General features: G+C 35.9%; 1 pseudogene; it reads left to right on the top strand.

Annotated features, from left to right (window-relative positions):
• The window catches only part of LOC107705231 (catenin delta-2-like), a 371,673-nt pseudogene that overhangs the window by 170,202 nt on the left and 185,066 nt on the right, over positions 1-16,405 (top strand).

Below are 16,405 nucleotides of genomic sequence, written 5' to 3'. Positions count from 1 at the left end.
ATATATACAGCTAGTTTATTATGAATATTGAATTATAAAATTTGAGAAACCGTAAAATAGTAATAAAGAAAGTAATAAAATAATATAATTAAGTAATAAAGCAAGTAATAACATGTTCTCATTGTAATTTGCAAACTGTATCAATAATAACATGTATCATCTAAATAATTATTGCATGAATCAATAAACTAAAGAATAACAGAAACTGATGAGTCATAATTATAATTATGTATGTATATGTATATATATATATATATATATATATATATACTTACAATATTTATAATATTATTAAAATATACTTTTAAAAAATTAAACATAAGTTAGTATAAGTAAACATATATAACAAACTCTAATAGCTAATAATAATAATAATAATAATGTTATCTAGTTTATTATATAAATATTAAATTATAAAATTTAAGACAAAAATTAAAATTTTATATAGCAAATAATAAATAGTTCTCATTGTAATTTGTACTGTATCGAACTGAAGAATAATGGAAACTGATGAGTCATAATCATACTGCCTTTTCTTACCGCATATAGCATGTTCTGTTCCATTAGATATTATTAAGCACAGTAAACAGCGGGGACATTTCCGTGGACAGCTTCAGCCGGGGACAGGACACTAAATTGCGGATGTCTGGTTACTCTAATGAGTTACTAAACGGAGATAAATGATCCTCCGGTGATGTGGGCATGTGTGACCATTAGCAACAGGATGTGAAGTTTGAGGCCGAGTTGAAAGGTTGCCATCTTCCTTTGAAACGTGCCATACAGGTGGAGAAAAACGTGAGCCGGGTGTGTGTGTCCCGTCAGAAATGAATATCATCAGTGCCATAATGGCTTCTTCAGGACTTCATCATCAATGGAAATCAATGTGAAATCCCCAAATACTGTATGTGTTCACATATTCTGTTCTGTGGCTTGTTGAATTATGTATATGACCATGGTTTGGCAATATTGTTCTCCACAGCTACAGACCAATCTCTGATACAGATGCTTTAAAAGATAAAAAAGTGCACTATGGCAGGCTGATTTTAATTGCTTGTAAAGGGGCCAGACGTTTCAGACTTGTCATTATTGCTTTAGCCTGATGCCTCCCCAGTGTGACGCATGACAGATCTGGGTTATCTGTAGGGTTTCAGGTTCATGTATTTTCAGACTTCAGCATTCGTTAAATACTTAGATTCTCTTTTAAACGTTTGAAGTTTTCCTTTCCATCTGTGCAAGTCCTTGATTAAACTTGCATCACGTATTGTAAAAAAAATAAATAAATCTTGAAGAAATAAAAGAAAAACTACTGGTTGAGTGTTGGTAGCAATAACTTTTGCTTAGTGTTGTGGCTGGCATTCAGTCTTTTTTATTGTTGATGCTTTTGCAGGAATTGGTAGAGAAAAACATTGCAGAAATGTGGTGGGTCCCCATAAGCAAATGTCACTTGATATACCGTGCACTAACAATTAAGCCTTGATTATTTAGTCTCTTTTCTGACAAGCTATTGATTGTTATGGAAGCCCGTTTTCAGGATAAAAAAACCAAAAAAAAACAATTAAAAGTAAAATATTTTTAATGGTAGTTAATTGTGGCTTTTTATCTCCCAATTCAGACTTATCTTTTGCATTTCTTACTTTACTCACAACTAATGGCCAAGCAAAGCGCACGACACTGACAAGGTACGCAATTTCTGAGTTTATATTTAAAAATGTTGACCTTCATAAACTCTGAATTGTGAGATGTAAACTCACAATTCTGAGAAGAATTGTAAGAAAAAATCTCAATTACCTTTTACTTTTGTTTTTTAATTCTGTGCCAGAAACCAAAATTCAGAATTGCAAGAAAAAAGATGGTAAAAGAAAAATAAACAGACTTGAAATATTTCAGAGGGAAAAAAATCTGAGTTCTTGCATTTTATTATTATTATTATTTTTATTTTTATTTTAAAATCTTGATTATCTTGCATTTTCAACTTTTTACCCCTTTGAGTATCTTTTGGCTATACTTTAGAAACAGCTTGCATTTTAAAATGTATGATTTTTTGAAGAAACTTTTTTTATTTTATGCTGTAAATGCTGCCTATTGAGCTTAACTTGTGTTATACTTGAAATGTTCAGTTGCTCAGTTTTGCAAGAAAAAACAGGCAATGAATCAGGCAATGAATATTTATTTTATGTTATGCTGCAAATGCTGCCAATTGACTAACTGTAACGCCAAGCCAGCAGAGGGAGCCCTCGCCCGAGTAGAAACACTCCCAAGAGGAAATCTGCTCGTCTGCCTCACTCAAACTTCCTCACTACAACCACCGTCCACCAAGAGCCCATGCAGATAAGCTACGCACATTTATCTGATGAAGAGAGGACTCGACGCCATCAACATAGTCTGTGTTTTTACTGCGGTGAAACAGGCCACCGTAACATCGAGTGCCCACACAAAGCCCGGGGATTCACCACTACTACCAGCCGGGTGAGTGTTAATCAATTCTCTCTTCTAAGTTCAAAAACGTTTTTGATTCCTGTTCGGCTGACTACTAAGAATGGTCCCATTACTTTGACAGCGTTGATTGACGCTGCAGCCGGGAACAGAATCGGTGGGCAGAATTCTTGCCATGGGCGGAATATGCCCAAAACTCTTTAACCCATGCCTCTACAGGACTCACCCCATTCCAATGTGTATTAGGATATCAACCTCCATTGTTCCCGTGGTCTGGCGAACCTTCCTCCGTTCCTGCGGTAGATGACTGGATACGTCGTTGCGAGAGGGTGTGGGATAGCGCTCATGTTCATCTTCAAAGAGCTGTACGAGTTCAAGAACTCCAGGCAAACCGAAGACGGCGCCCACATCCTCCCTACCAACCGGGACAGAGGGTCTGGCTCTCTACGAGGGACATCAAGCTACGTCTGCCGAGCAGGAAGTTCAGCCCAAGGTATGTTGGCCCATGCAAAATCTTAAAACAGATAAATGAGGTTACATATCAGCTTGAGCTTCCTGCTAACTACCGCATCTCTCCATCATTTCATGTCTCGCTCCTCAAACCGGTCCACCCGAATGCTGACCCCAACGCTGAGTCCCAAGAGCCACCGCCTCCGCTGGACATTGACGGATCGCCAGCTTATAAGGTGAACATGCTGCTGGATTTGAGGCGTAGAGGGTGTCTGCTTCAATACCTGGTGGACTGGGAGGGATACGGACCTGAGGAGAGATCATGGATACCTGCTTCCGATATACTGGACCCCTCACTCATAGAGGAATTTCATCGAGCCAGGCCCGACCGTCCAGCACCACGACCACGGGGACGCCCACGCAGAGTCGCTCCTAGAGGGGGGGGTTCTGTAACACCAAGCCAGCATAGGGAGCCCTCGCCCGAGTATTGACTGTTAGCACTCCCTCTGATTTCTCTGCAACCACTTCCTGTTTAGTGGCCATATTAACCTGGCCACCACATGACTACTTTGCAAAGTATTGCCAGTTTATCCTGCCTTACCAAGCGTTTGTATCTCTGCCTTCTTACTACGTGTATGACCTGTGTATCTGTTTGTTTTGACTTCTCTTTTGGATTACCCCTTTTGCCTGTTTGCCTGGTTGGACTGCCTTACTGTGTTTTGACCTCATTGCCTGTTTTTACTGACCCTGAGTTTGGTTTTGTTGGACTGCTTCAATAAACATCCGCATATGGATTCTTCCTCGGCTTCCGCCTCACCCTCATTACACTAACTTTATTAAAAATGGAATATTTCTTTAATGCTCTCAAAACTTCACTGTAAAAATTTATTTATTTATTTTATTTATTTATTTTATTTATTTTTGGAAGTTGAAATTCACAACGAACATAATCGGAGTACATTTTACAAGAAAATACAATTTCAGTCTTTCTACTTAAAATTTTCACATTTAATTCAATGTATTACTTGTCACTTCTTTGTAATTATTTGTGAAATTTACTTTCAATTTCTGTGTGAGTTTTTATTTTTCTACTCCTCCAAATATTTTCAGTGTAACACTAACGTTATAGCTAGTAATGTTCTCATAACTTGTACTCAGTGTACAGTTCTGGGTATTTAGACCATGGGAACGCAGCGCTTGGCACCTAACCGTACATAAGCAGGATGCCATGTGGCAGATTTTCCTATAGAAAAGAAGTGCCCCCCTCAGTTGAACTGGCAGCAGAAGGTAATTAAAGTCTCTGAGTTAAAGGCCTCTAATCAAGCATTCTGGAAGGAGTCCACTGAATCTAATTCCCACAAAGACATGAATGAGAGGGTTTGTATCTTATTCAAGACTTCAGAATGAGTTATCCAAGACGGCCAGCGTTGGCAAGCAGAGAGTCATTGGGTTTTGGCTGAGTGAAGATACATTTCTTTCTTGTTAGGACACATCGGGGATGGATGTCAGCGTTTACACTATGGATGTTGTGGTAATGAGGTTAATATTGCAGTTAGTTCGGTCTAGTGTATGTGTAACGTATGGATGCGCAGTCTTGCGGTAATTGTTATTGATTTAGCTGTGCCATTTTATTGCAGTTGATACGGTTATATTTGTCCGGCGTTAATTGTGTCTCATCTTTTATTCTGACTACGGCTGCTTTATTAGATTTGGTAGGGTAATGTATGTTTTATTGAAGGACAACTTTGCTTGGAGGCCTGTGTAGCAGATAGTTATCAGAGCGCTGCTAAATCTGTGATGTAATAGGGTTTTCCAAATGGACCAGCTGTAAAGAAGGGTGTAGAAGGTGTACCGATCCATCTAAGTGAATTAGACGACTCTAATTCTGTGTGGTGTCTTGATGGACTGTGGCCTGCAGTGATCTGAGAACACACACACACACACAAACTCACACACACTCATCATGGTCAGTCAAGAGGATCAAGGCAGAGCGACACCACAGATGGTTTAGAGCGTCAGGCTTGACTGCTTTTATGGTGTCATGCATTTACAGGGAGAGAATGGCAAAAATAGCATTCATATGTACTGGTGCTGCACAAATGATCAAAATAAAATCGAATTTGTGATATGGCCTAATGCAATTCAGTAAACTGAAAGACTATGAAAATGAATAAATTAAGACAGATATATTACTATTGTTATGTAAAACTGGAAAAATAATAATAATAGTAATGATGATAACATAACCTAATAAGTAATAATAAAGATTTGAAATACAATATTAGTAGTATTTTAATATTATTATTATTGTTGTTGTTAATAAGATTTAAATTTATTCAATAATAATAATCATAATACTTATTTTTATTTTTATTAAATATATTTATTGAATATTGTATTCATTTTATAATGTATCCATTCAATAAAAAATTCAATAGTATGTTCATTTTATCAGTATTAATAATAGTAATAATATTGATATTACTAATAGTGGTCGACCGATATATCGCCAAGGCCGAAAATTTTTCAAATATCGGCATCGGCCGATAAGTTTTTCTGTTTGGCCAATGTGTTCGAGGCGGGACTTTTATTTTGACGGCGCTGAGAGCGGCAGCGCCTGAGCACACAGTGCTCACGTTCTCCCTCATGTTCGCCGTCGTCGTTTGACGGCGCTGAGAGCGGCAGAGCCTGAGCACACAGTGCTCACGTTCTCCCTCTCCCTCGCCGTCGTAGTTAACAGTTCTGTCTAATACGGATAGAAGTCTGTCTAATAATCCGATAGAACTGTTAAACAAAGGATTTAAAATGTATACAAAAAGTATTATAACGATTGCTTTTAAATGATTAGCAATAGAAAGGGAAACATTATAATACTTTCTCATTTGCTGTCAGCATTCAGCAAATACACATTTACATCATTTAAACAAATCTTTAAATGGCTAATGAAAATTTAATTTCACAAACCTTGCAAACTTAGTCGAATCCAGTTGTGAGATCTTGTGAAGTGTGCATGTGACCTGCATGATCGCGTGTTCTCTGCGTGACTTTCGGTCCGTGCAAATTGAATGCTTTAAACATTAAATTCGTGATTTCAAATTATGCTGCGCTTTATGTATATCGACTTTATATTGGCCATCGGCCACCCTGCTTTCCAAGATATCGGCATCGGCTGTCAAAAAACCAATATCGGTCGACCACTAATTACTAATAATAAAAAATATAAATAATAATAATATTAACATTATTATTGTATTAATTTAAATAATAGTATCTTATGTCTTCATAAGAACCTGTGCAAGCACGGCTTTTAATGGTAGGCCTATGTTTTTTGTTTGTTGTTGTCTCATACTTTTAGATATGCTGTTATTTGTAAATTCTACTGCTTATGTTAGCTTTTAATATACGGTTTTGTCTTGATTAAAGCTTTAATACAGTACGGCAACTATATACTGTGTATATTTATTATGTATATATAAAGACACACACATACATCATATATTTTGAAAATATTTACATGTATTTACGTGTATATATTTATATTCATATAAATTATATCATATATAAATATATTAAAATATATAAACGTAACATTTTTCTTAAATATATACATGCATGTGTGAGTATTTATATATACATAAATATACACAGTACAAAAACTTTTATTTTAAATGTGATTAATCGCGATTAATCGTTTGACAGCACTATTATTATAATTAAATATTATATTTATTTATATAATATTAATTTTATAATGTATCCATGTAATATATTTAATATGTTCATTTTATCAGTAATAATAATGGTAATAATACTGATACTACTAATATAACGTTAAAAAAGTGAAATCGCAATCAACCACCCCTTTAAGTACCATAATGCACCTCCATTGCCTTGTTTGACACTTGCATGCAACCCAGCATGCATTTGTCTCTGGCCATGTGCTCGTCTGCACTTGCCAACAGGTTGCAATTAAAAGCCTTGTCACAGGTCTGCAGGCTCCTCAATCATGCTGCTGGTTCTGGCTGCCTTGCTCTCTGGCGTCTGGCTCCGGCGCATCCATCGGAACAGAAGGTGTGTGACAGCATCTCGAGCTGAAATCTGCTAGGCCACGGAGTTTGTTGTGTGTTAAAGCCTCTTGGAAATGAAACCGCAAGCCATAAGGAGTGGAAGTGATTTGTTGGTGTGATGAAGTGTGTTTGAGAGACAGGCTATTTCAAATATTGGCCCGCTGTAAACTAATCAGCATTACACAACAGTTGACGCCGTTCCTCGCATTTGATTGGCTCTAAGAGAGTGTAACGACTTTCTGAAGAGGAATGATCTAAATTGTCGCACAGGGTTTATGCTTTGACGTAATTTTCTCTCAAATGTTGACAAAGCAACGGGACAAAAGAGAAGCATTTCTGTTGAATCACACCACCATTTAATTTCAGGCGCATTCATTCGTTCCTTCCGCACACGAATATATAAGTAGCTTTTGATTATTAGAACCATTCCCCATTCAAACAAGTCAACATTTTCATTATTCAGACGCCTGACTCGTGCATTATTTAAAGTGAAAAATCTGTATAAACAAGCAGCTGAAAAAATCATTTTGTCAGCTGAGAACTTTCTCCCATCCTTTGCTTTCAAGATGCTTGGTTTCAAACGTAAGTTCATAAGAGGTAACGTTTCCCCAAGCGCACTAGCGCTAAACGTCCTCATGGGGTTCACACTGAGGCCTTTCACTAAACCCTCGGCAGAACTTGCTGTACGTGTAGAATTTGCCATCTCACTATTTCTGTAGAAAAGCCTCATTATTTCATGAGCATATTGTAGGCATAATCCTACCTATATCATGAAACAAGTAAGTTGAAGGAAGGATTTTGTCTCAAAAGATTTGCCATGCGAGTAGGGATGGGAATTGTAAGTTGTTGAATGATTCTAGATACTGATCTGATTCCTTAAAGCCAAAAATGAACATTCTGTCATCATATACTCGCCCTCAAGTTCTTCCAAACCTGTATGAGTTTCTATGAACCAAAAACTATTTGGTAAGTATTTGAAGAACCACTGTACATGACTCAGTGATTCGTTGGATCGATTCAGACTGATAACTTATTGACAGAATTGGATCTTGACAGAATTGACTGAATCATTCAAAAGAACCGGCTTGTTTGTGATTCGTACTAAACCTGCCTACAGTATGTTCAACTTTATTGTTGCATATTATGTCGTGATATTTTGTTGTGGCGCTATAGATTTACTGTACGTGAAAAGCATTAAGGATTAAGAATTTACAATATAGCAGTACCATAATGGTTATCCGTTGATATTAGAGGTGTTTTATTATTACTTAGTGTGGCGTAGTTAGTTATGTATTCCCCTATTTTTACATGTAGATTACCTAGACCTTTAGATTACATTTAATAATTTAATAACACTGTTAAATGAATATTTAACTAATCTTAAAAATGAATATCCATTTTTAACACTGTACTGTACCTTATTATGTTGTGATGCTCACTTGCAGCATTTAAAACAATTGATTTTCATTTTTTTTATTTTGACAAAATAGTATACAATTAACAATTTAATAATAATTTATTGCTTTTTTTCAGTATTAAGCACACCTGTTTTCAACGCAGCAAATCACCATATTAGAATGATTTCTGAAGGATCATGTGACACTGAAGACTGGAGTAGGCTAATTGCGGTTTAAAATTTAGCTTTGCCATTGCAGGAATAAATTACATTTTAAAATATATTAAAATAGAAAACTGTTATATAAATTGTAAAAAATATTTCACAGTATTACACTTTTTACTGTCTTTTTGATCAAATAAATGCAGCATTGGTGAGCAAAAGAGACTTTGAAACGTATCTAATTCACACTTAATTTATTTTGACAAGATTATTCAAATTTTAACATCTGTCATTTATCAATTACTGGCCACTTCATGAAAACAATTACTGGCTTTAAATATCAGTGGCATAACAAAATAATATTTTAGTACAGTATCACATCAGAAGATGAGCAGTTAACAGAACAATTAACAGAACGTCATGAAAAACAATAGTTGCTGTTTTTCTATTATGAAAAGTAGAGAACAACAAAAACCAACTCTAAGTTCCCTCAGTTCACTCCGTGATCTTTTATTTACTTGCTCCTGAATTCACTACACACATGAAACAGGTCTTCTTCATGGACACAATGCATCTTTGTATATTTTAAAGCATAAATAAATGTTTTCATGCAAAATCTACTGGAACACTTCTGTGACCATGCAGGCCCTTCCACATTCAGATTCAGAAATGACCCAGGCGTCTTCTTTTCGGTTTATAGTTTATAGCTGGATCCATTTGGTCCTTGAACAAGGACACACACTGTAAACAACTCTTGTCACTCCAATGTCACCCCAGTCGTTTTTTAAGGTATATATTCCCAATGCCTGCTGTTTAACTTAGCCGTAGGATAGACTGAATGAATAAATGGCCTTGATTGTCTGTTGATGGGGGACAGCGGTGGGCAGCAGAAGAGTTTTCCGTAGGGGGTAGGACGTTTTTCTGGTAAACACACACAGTTTTTTTCCATGACGCCTGGTGCAGAGATCTACCGCTGATAAATAGACTTTTTTCAATGCAGGAAACCCTCTAACAGTTTGTCAGGCTGCCGTAGCAGAGGATCATGGGTCACAGCGTGCTATGCCTGAAGGCGTCTATACAGTAGATGGGCAGTCAACCACAGCAGAGCTGATTTTAGCCAACCCCATCCCTATTCTCTCTCTTTCTCTCTCTTTTTTTTCCATCCTCTGGCCCAGCCAGGCACCGGCAGCATCGATCATGGTCCAGGAAATCCAATATTCTGCACCAGTCTCATTCCCACTATGTGCCTGTACGACGTCATTTGTATTCTTTCTCAGTATAAATAGGAAATCTTTATAATAATGATGGTCTAAAGGGTGGGAAGCGTTATCCCGGTTAACCTTTGATCTGAGATCTGGGAGAGAGGGAAAATACATCTGCATTCGTGTGAAGTGGCACCCACGGTTCACCCCAGCCTGCTGTAGTTTCCTGCCAGTGATGTTGGGTTGTTATGAGATGAGAGATGTTGGGGGTTTCGCAATTATTCTCTTACATCTCAATTCTACTGTATCAGGCAGGCAGATAGAAAAAACATCAAAGCTTGAATCACAAACAGTATTTACACTGTAAAAGTGAACTTAGAAAATGAATGTTTGCATGGCTTTTGAGTTTAAATGTCTTGACTAAACTTAATATGTGAAGTTGATATTACTTATTATTATGTCTGCCTTTATTGACATTTGTAAAAATAAGAGTCTATGCAAAGTGTTCCCTTTCTTTGTGTGTTTTTATATGGTTTGTTTTCATGGGGATTGAAGTGTTCAAGTCTACTAACAATATCACATGAATACTCATGAGGAAAAAACACCTTAAAATGCCTTTCAACCTAAACACATTTGAAAGATCATTTTAATATGGGAACGAATTCATGACGTCACAAGACCAGTTACTAAATGTTAACATCATGAACAACAATGTAAATAAAACTAGCAACCATATCAATTATTTATGTCCCAGTGCATGCTGCGAAGAGAGTAGATGAGACTAAAACACAAAGCTAAAAATTAAAAAATATCAAATAAAAAAATCTAATGTTACTCAACTCGTCTGTGCTTGTTTGTTCAACTTAAAATATAACAGTTCATTATAATTGAAAAGAAATTAGGAAATTAATATTTTTATTGAGCAAGGATATATTCAATTTTTTTAGCAGGATTTACTTTAGTTGCTTTGTACAGTGTGCATATACATGCTAGTGTGAGAAATGTGATTGTGAGAGTGACTCCCAACTGTTATTTTTCTTGTTTGCAGTTCAGCCGATGAGCAGTATCGCTGGAATACCCAAGGTAAATGGCATATATATATATTTTTAATGATTTTTGAAATTGTTGTCAGGCTTTTTTGTGGAAAATTCATAACTAGGCTGAATTAGTTGTGCTGCAGCATACAGGTTCATTGCATCATCTTGATCATTGCATCATGAATTTCAGTATGTGAAAACTGTTGTAAAATGTGTTGTATGCACATTATAGGTCTGGATAGAAGAAAAAAATAAGTTTTAAATGCTGTATATTGATAGCTTTCAGTCACGTGACCGGCTCGAAGACCTGGAGGGCAAAACATCAATAGAACTGCAGCACAAGCCTATCAATTTTCCATCTGTTTCAAAGCCGCAAATATTTAGATCACCTCTCAAAAGAATAAAACAAAAGTATGTGAACAAAATGCAAGTTTTGGCCATTTGCAATCCATACTAAGCACCTGCGGCAATTTTTCAATCATTAAACAGTGCGACAAACGTTGTAAAAACACTTAAAGTGTTTTAATATATTTAAAACAGTAATATTAAAAGATCAAATTCAGTAATCACTATATTAATGATGCATAGTTTACATAGGCAAGCAGATAAGGTCGGAATATGAACGCAATCCGCTTAATGGTTCAGTGTTTTCCTTATAATGGTTTTCTATGGGAAACCATTTAACATGAAACTTTGCATATTGTGTTTAAATTCTGGGTTCATATGCTTGCCTGTACAAAATATACATCATCAATAAGGTGTTTACTGCATTTCACCTTTTAATATCTGCGTTTTACTACATTAATACTTAATGCAAACTGCGTAAAAATAACTGGCGGTCAGTGGAGCAAAGCTTCGTTTTGCCCTCCAGGTGGGCGTTCCTATAAGGGTGTGACGCCACATGAAAACTATCAATAGATTACAATATACAGGTTTTAAAGTAACCTTCTATAGTATTCGTTAAATTCATTATGGAGTATTTTCATTATCCATTTTAGCAGTTTTACTGATCCATTGTTGCAGTTCTAGTGAGCTTGCTCTAATCATATCTAGCCTGCGTCACTCTCAAATGTGTCTAAACAGTGATGAATCCCAGCTTAGCATCCTGCTCTCCGGCCGTATGGGTGCAGCTCCAGTTGAGAGGTTAATCATATGTCTTAGGGAGCTTGTGTAACCCTTTATCCCTTGGCAAATTATGCCACACTGGCCCTGGAAGAGTTGGCAGTCAGTCCTGACACAGAACAAGCAGCACGCCGGTTAACAGGGTCATCCAAACAGCCAATTAAGTTCAATCTCAGCCTGGATGCTTAGTGAGCAAGTGATGGGAAAAGGTCAAGAGGTCAGAGCCCAAGTGTGACGAATGAGGCTTCAGGAAGTATGTGTAGTTCATGCGTGATTAACCTCCTCCCTGTTTTTCCCAGATGGACAGAAAGATATTGAGGAGGAACTAAACACAGGTCTGGAACTGGTGGATTCGTGTATCCGCTCCCTACAGGAGTCTGGGATCTTGGATCATCAGGAATATACCACAGCTGATAGTGAGTAGCAATCACAGTTGCTTATTTAACAGTTTTTTGGAGTGCTTGAGTTTGCTTTATGTTTGAGTGTTGTCCACTAAAGAAACAAAAGCTTAATCCTACCAATTAGCAAAGAGATTTTCACCATTGATTTCAATTTGACAGCCTGGCTGAGAGTCACATTGATGTCTACATTCATTTGAAAGAAGAGCATTTACTGTCAATCAACAGAGCAGCACATATGTGAGAGGGCGGGATTTTGAAAAAGGGGGTGTGTCTATACAGTGGATGGGTTTCTACACGGCTTCTTTGATATTGATGGTGAATATGATAACTGGTGCATCAAGGAATGTAGTGCTAGTTATTGCAATAATGTGAAGTTATTTCCAGACAGAGCCTTTCGGCAAAAAAAAAAAGGAAATGTTAACTCTCTACACGATTGCAGAACATTTCTAGTCTAAAAATTGGCACATTTATTCTGTTTGGGAAAAATGTCTTTGTTCTTTCCTCTTACAAGGTGCACAAATATATTTAGAATATGTTGTCTGACATACTGTGTGTGGTTTTTAAATGCTTGAAAATTGTAAGAGGAATAATATTTTTCTGCAAAAATGCATTTCCACATGTTTATTGAGCAATGTAATGAATGAAATGTACTGATGCAAAAACATCTAACATGCAAAATAAGTAATAATATAATATACTGATGTATATATTATACCTGTAAATACTGAATACATGTGCAGCAACTGTAACCATATCTCCTTGACACATTGAAAATCAGGAAACAACCTTTTTCACATTTATAACTGTAAAAGGCAACCGTTTGTCTCACTTTGTATATGCATTTTGAATGTAACTGAGAGCATCTGTCAAGATTAATGTTACGTACATAGCTTTTATTATGTCAGTTCTGATAATTAAGCTGCCTGTTATGTTGTGCATTGCACCTAAAGTGTTTTATTTAGGGATGGTAATAACTTTTATTTTTGTCATTTTGTGAATCTACATCTGGCTGCATGCCATGTTAAATTAAGACAGCAGAACTGGAAGTTGTGTGCCAGAACAAGCGGACAGAAGTCTGTTGTTATAAATATACTTAAAATTCTGTTGTTATAAATATACTTAAAATTCTGTATGTCATGGGCAAATAAATCTCCATTAAATGCAAATAAAACTTGATAAAGAAATAATTTACCTAAAAATGAAAAGTCTGTCAATCATTTACTCAACCCTCATGTCTTTCCAAACCTTTATGACTTCATTTATTTTCCAGAACACAGAAGAATGTATAATACAATGGAAATCCAATATTGTTTGGACCCCAGTATTATTCAAAATATATAATAAATGTACTATAAATGGTGAGTGAATAAATGATGAAAGAAGTTAAATTTTTTGGTGAATCCTTCTGCATGTTTGGCTTTCCCTGACAGTAAAATGTAGCATGTAGCAATTTTCCAGGTTTATTGAAAATCCCACTTCGAAATTCAAGTGAAATAAGTAAATAAATAATAATAATAATAATAATGAATTTTATTTATAATGCAATTTTCTTAAACCCAAAAGCGCCAACTATACTTTGTTCCCAGGCACCAAAACAAGATGACAGAAATAATAATAATAATAATAATAATAAAAATAAAATAAATAAAAGTACACTGTAAAAATGCTGCTGCAATTCGTTATAACAACTTAAAGGGATAGTTCACCCAAAAATGAAAATTTGATGTTTATCTGCTTACCCCCAGGGCATCCAAGATGTAGGTGACTTTGTTTCTTCAGTAGAACACAAACGAAGATTTTTAACTCAAACCGTTGCAGTCTGTCAGTCATTTAATGGAAGTGAATGGGAATCACGGCTTTGAGAGTCAAAAAAACATACACAAACAAAACCAAATTAAACCCTGCAGCTCGTGACGATACATTGATGTGTAAAGACACGAAACGATCGGTCTGTGCAAGAAACTGAACAGTATTTACATTGTTTTTTTACCTGTGATTCACCGCAATGTCCCAACTGTCCTGAGCGCGTTCACGTCTTCTTCTTCAGCCGGCGCGTGACGCGTCTTCTTCTTCTTGCTTGCTTTATGGCAGATTGCAGACTTATAAGTGCATTACCGCCACCTAGCTCTCAAATGGACTATTGACACTCTATCTACAATCTCAATTAGGAGTGTCAATGGTCCATTTGAGAGATAGTAAATAAATAATTAAATAATAATAATTTTAACCAGACTTTCATTTTAATAAATTAATAAATAATTTTAACAGACTTCTGTCCGCTTGTTCTGGCACACAACTTCCAGTTCTGCTGTCTTAATTTAACATGGCATGCAGCCAGATGTAGATTCACAAAATGACAAAAATAAAAGTTATTACCATCCCTAAATAAAACACTTTAGGTGCAATGCACAACATAACAGGCAGCTTAATTATCAGAACTGACATAATAAAAGCTATGTACGTAACATTAATCTTGACAGATGCTCTCAGTTACATTCAAAATGCATATACAAAGTGAGACAAACGGTTGCCTTTTACAGTTATAAATGTGAAAAAGGTTGTTTCCTGATTTTCAATGTGTCAAGGAGATATGGTTACAGTTGCTGCACATGTATTCAGTATTTACAGGTATAATATATACATCAGTATATTATATTATTACTTATTTTGCATGTTAGATGTTTTTGCATCAGTACATTTCATTCATTACATTGCTCAATAAACATGTGGAAATGCATTTTTGCAGAAAAATATTATTCCTCTTACAATTTTCAAGCATTTAAAAACCACACACAGTATGTCAGACAACATATTCTAAATATATTTGTGCACCTTGTAAGAGGAAAGAACAAAGACATTTTTCCCAAACAGAATAAATGTGCCAATTTTTAGACTAGAAATGTTCTGCAATCGTGTAGAGAGTTAACATTCTCTTTATTTGTTATTTTTTACCGAAAGGCTCTGTCTGGAAATAATTTTACATTATTGCAATAACTAACACTAGATTCCTTGATGCACCAGTTATCATAAATTTCACAAATTATTACAAAGAAACAGCAAGTAACACATTGAATTAAACGTGAAATTTTGAAGTCAAATAAGATTGAAATAGTATGTTTCTTTGCAACTTTGAAAGATAATTTTCACATTGCAGGGCTCCAGACTGCGACCATTTTTTCTGCCGGGTCGACTAATTTTTGTGAGCGGTCACACTGGCGCGACCACCGCGTTGTCCAACTCATAAGCGCTGCCATTTCTGTTGCATATGAGAAACATCAAACAGCAAACGAAACGAAAGCGAAACTAAACAGCGCTATGTTTCAGCTGCGCAGTGCGGACCATTTATCAGCTCGGACCACGACGCAAACAAACTTGTCCGAGCTCAGAACAGCTTTACTCGGGAGCCAAAGTTGATTTCGCAACACTGTTACTGCACAGATGCAACAGTGCTGCGAGATCCAGTGAGAAGCGTTTGAATTCACCGCACAATGATAAAGTTGCTGCGAGATCTGAGAATCATTCAAATTCTCCACATATTTCTCTGTTATAAACAGCGCTGACATACCTCAGGAAACCAGAAGCGGTAATGCTAACTATAACTATGGTGTTGTGGTAGAAATAGTCGAATGCATTACATCATTCATTTCAGGGTTTGTACAACCTTTTGAGAGAGAAATTCAAGCACTTTTCAATGACTTTCAAGCATTTCACACAAATATTTCCAGCACTTTAAAGCTCTAAAATGATCTAGTTTGATTGTTATTTTTAATGGGATGACCAAAATATACTTTGTGGTAAACAAACAAACACTTATGTAAAATAAAATAAAAATACATCAAATCACAATTATAACCAGTAGACGGCAGCAGAGGAGCACTTATTGGCTTATTAGTCATTCATTTCTACTTTTTCTCTATATTTTGAAATTATAAAATCACTATTATAAAATATCAAATCATCAAGAAATCAGATTTTGTCAGAATTTTACACTGTGTATGAAGAAAGAAAAGTCACAAAGTGCCTTGAAAAACAAACTTTTCTTCAATTTGCTACTAAATCACACATAATCACTGAAGTTGGTCAGTTCCATATACTAGAAGAATAAAGGTACATTTAATAAGAGTGGAATATATAA

Source organism: Sinocyclocheilus rhinocerous, unplaced genomic scaffold, assembly GCF_001515625.1.
Source record: "Sinocyclocheilus rhinocerous isolate Xijiao unplaced genomic scaffold, SAMN03320098_v1.1 scaffold594, whole genome shotgun sequence".
Lineage (NCBI taxonomy): Eukaryota > Metazoa > Chordata > Actinopteri > Cypriniformes > Cyprinidae > Sinocyclocheilus > Sinocyclocheilus rhinocerous.
This window is presented reverse-complemented; position numbering and strand designations above follow the sequence as displayed.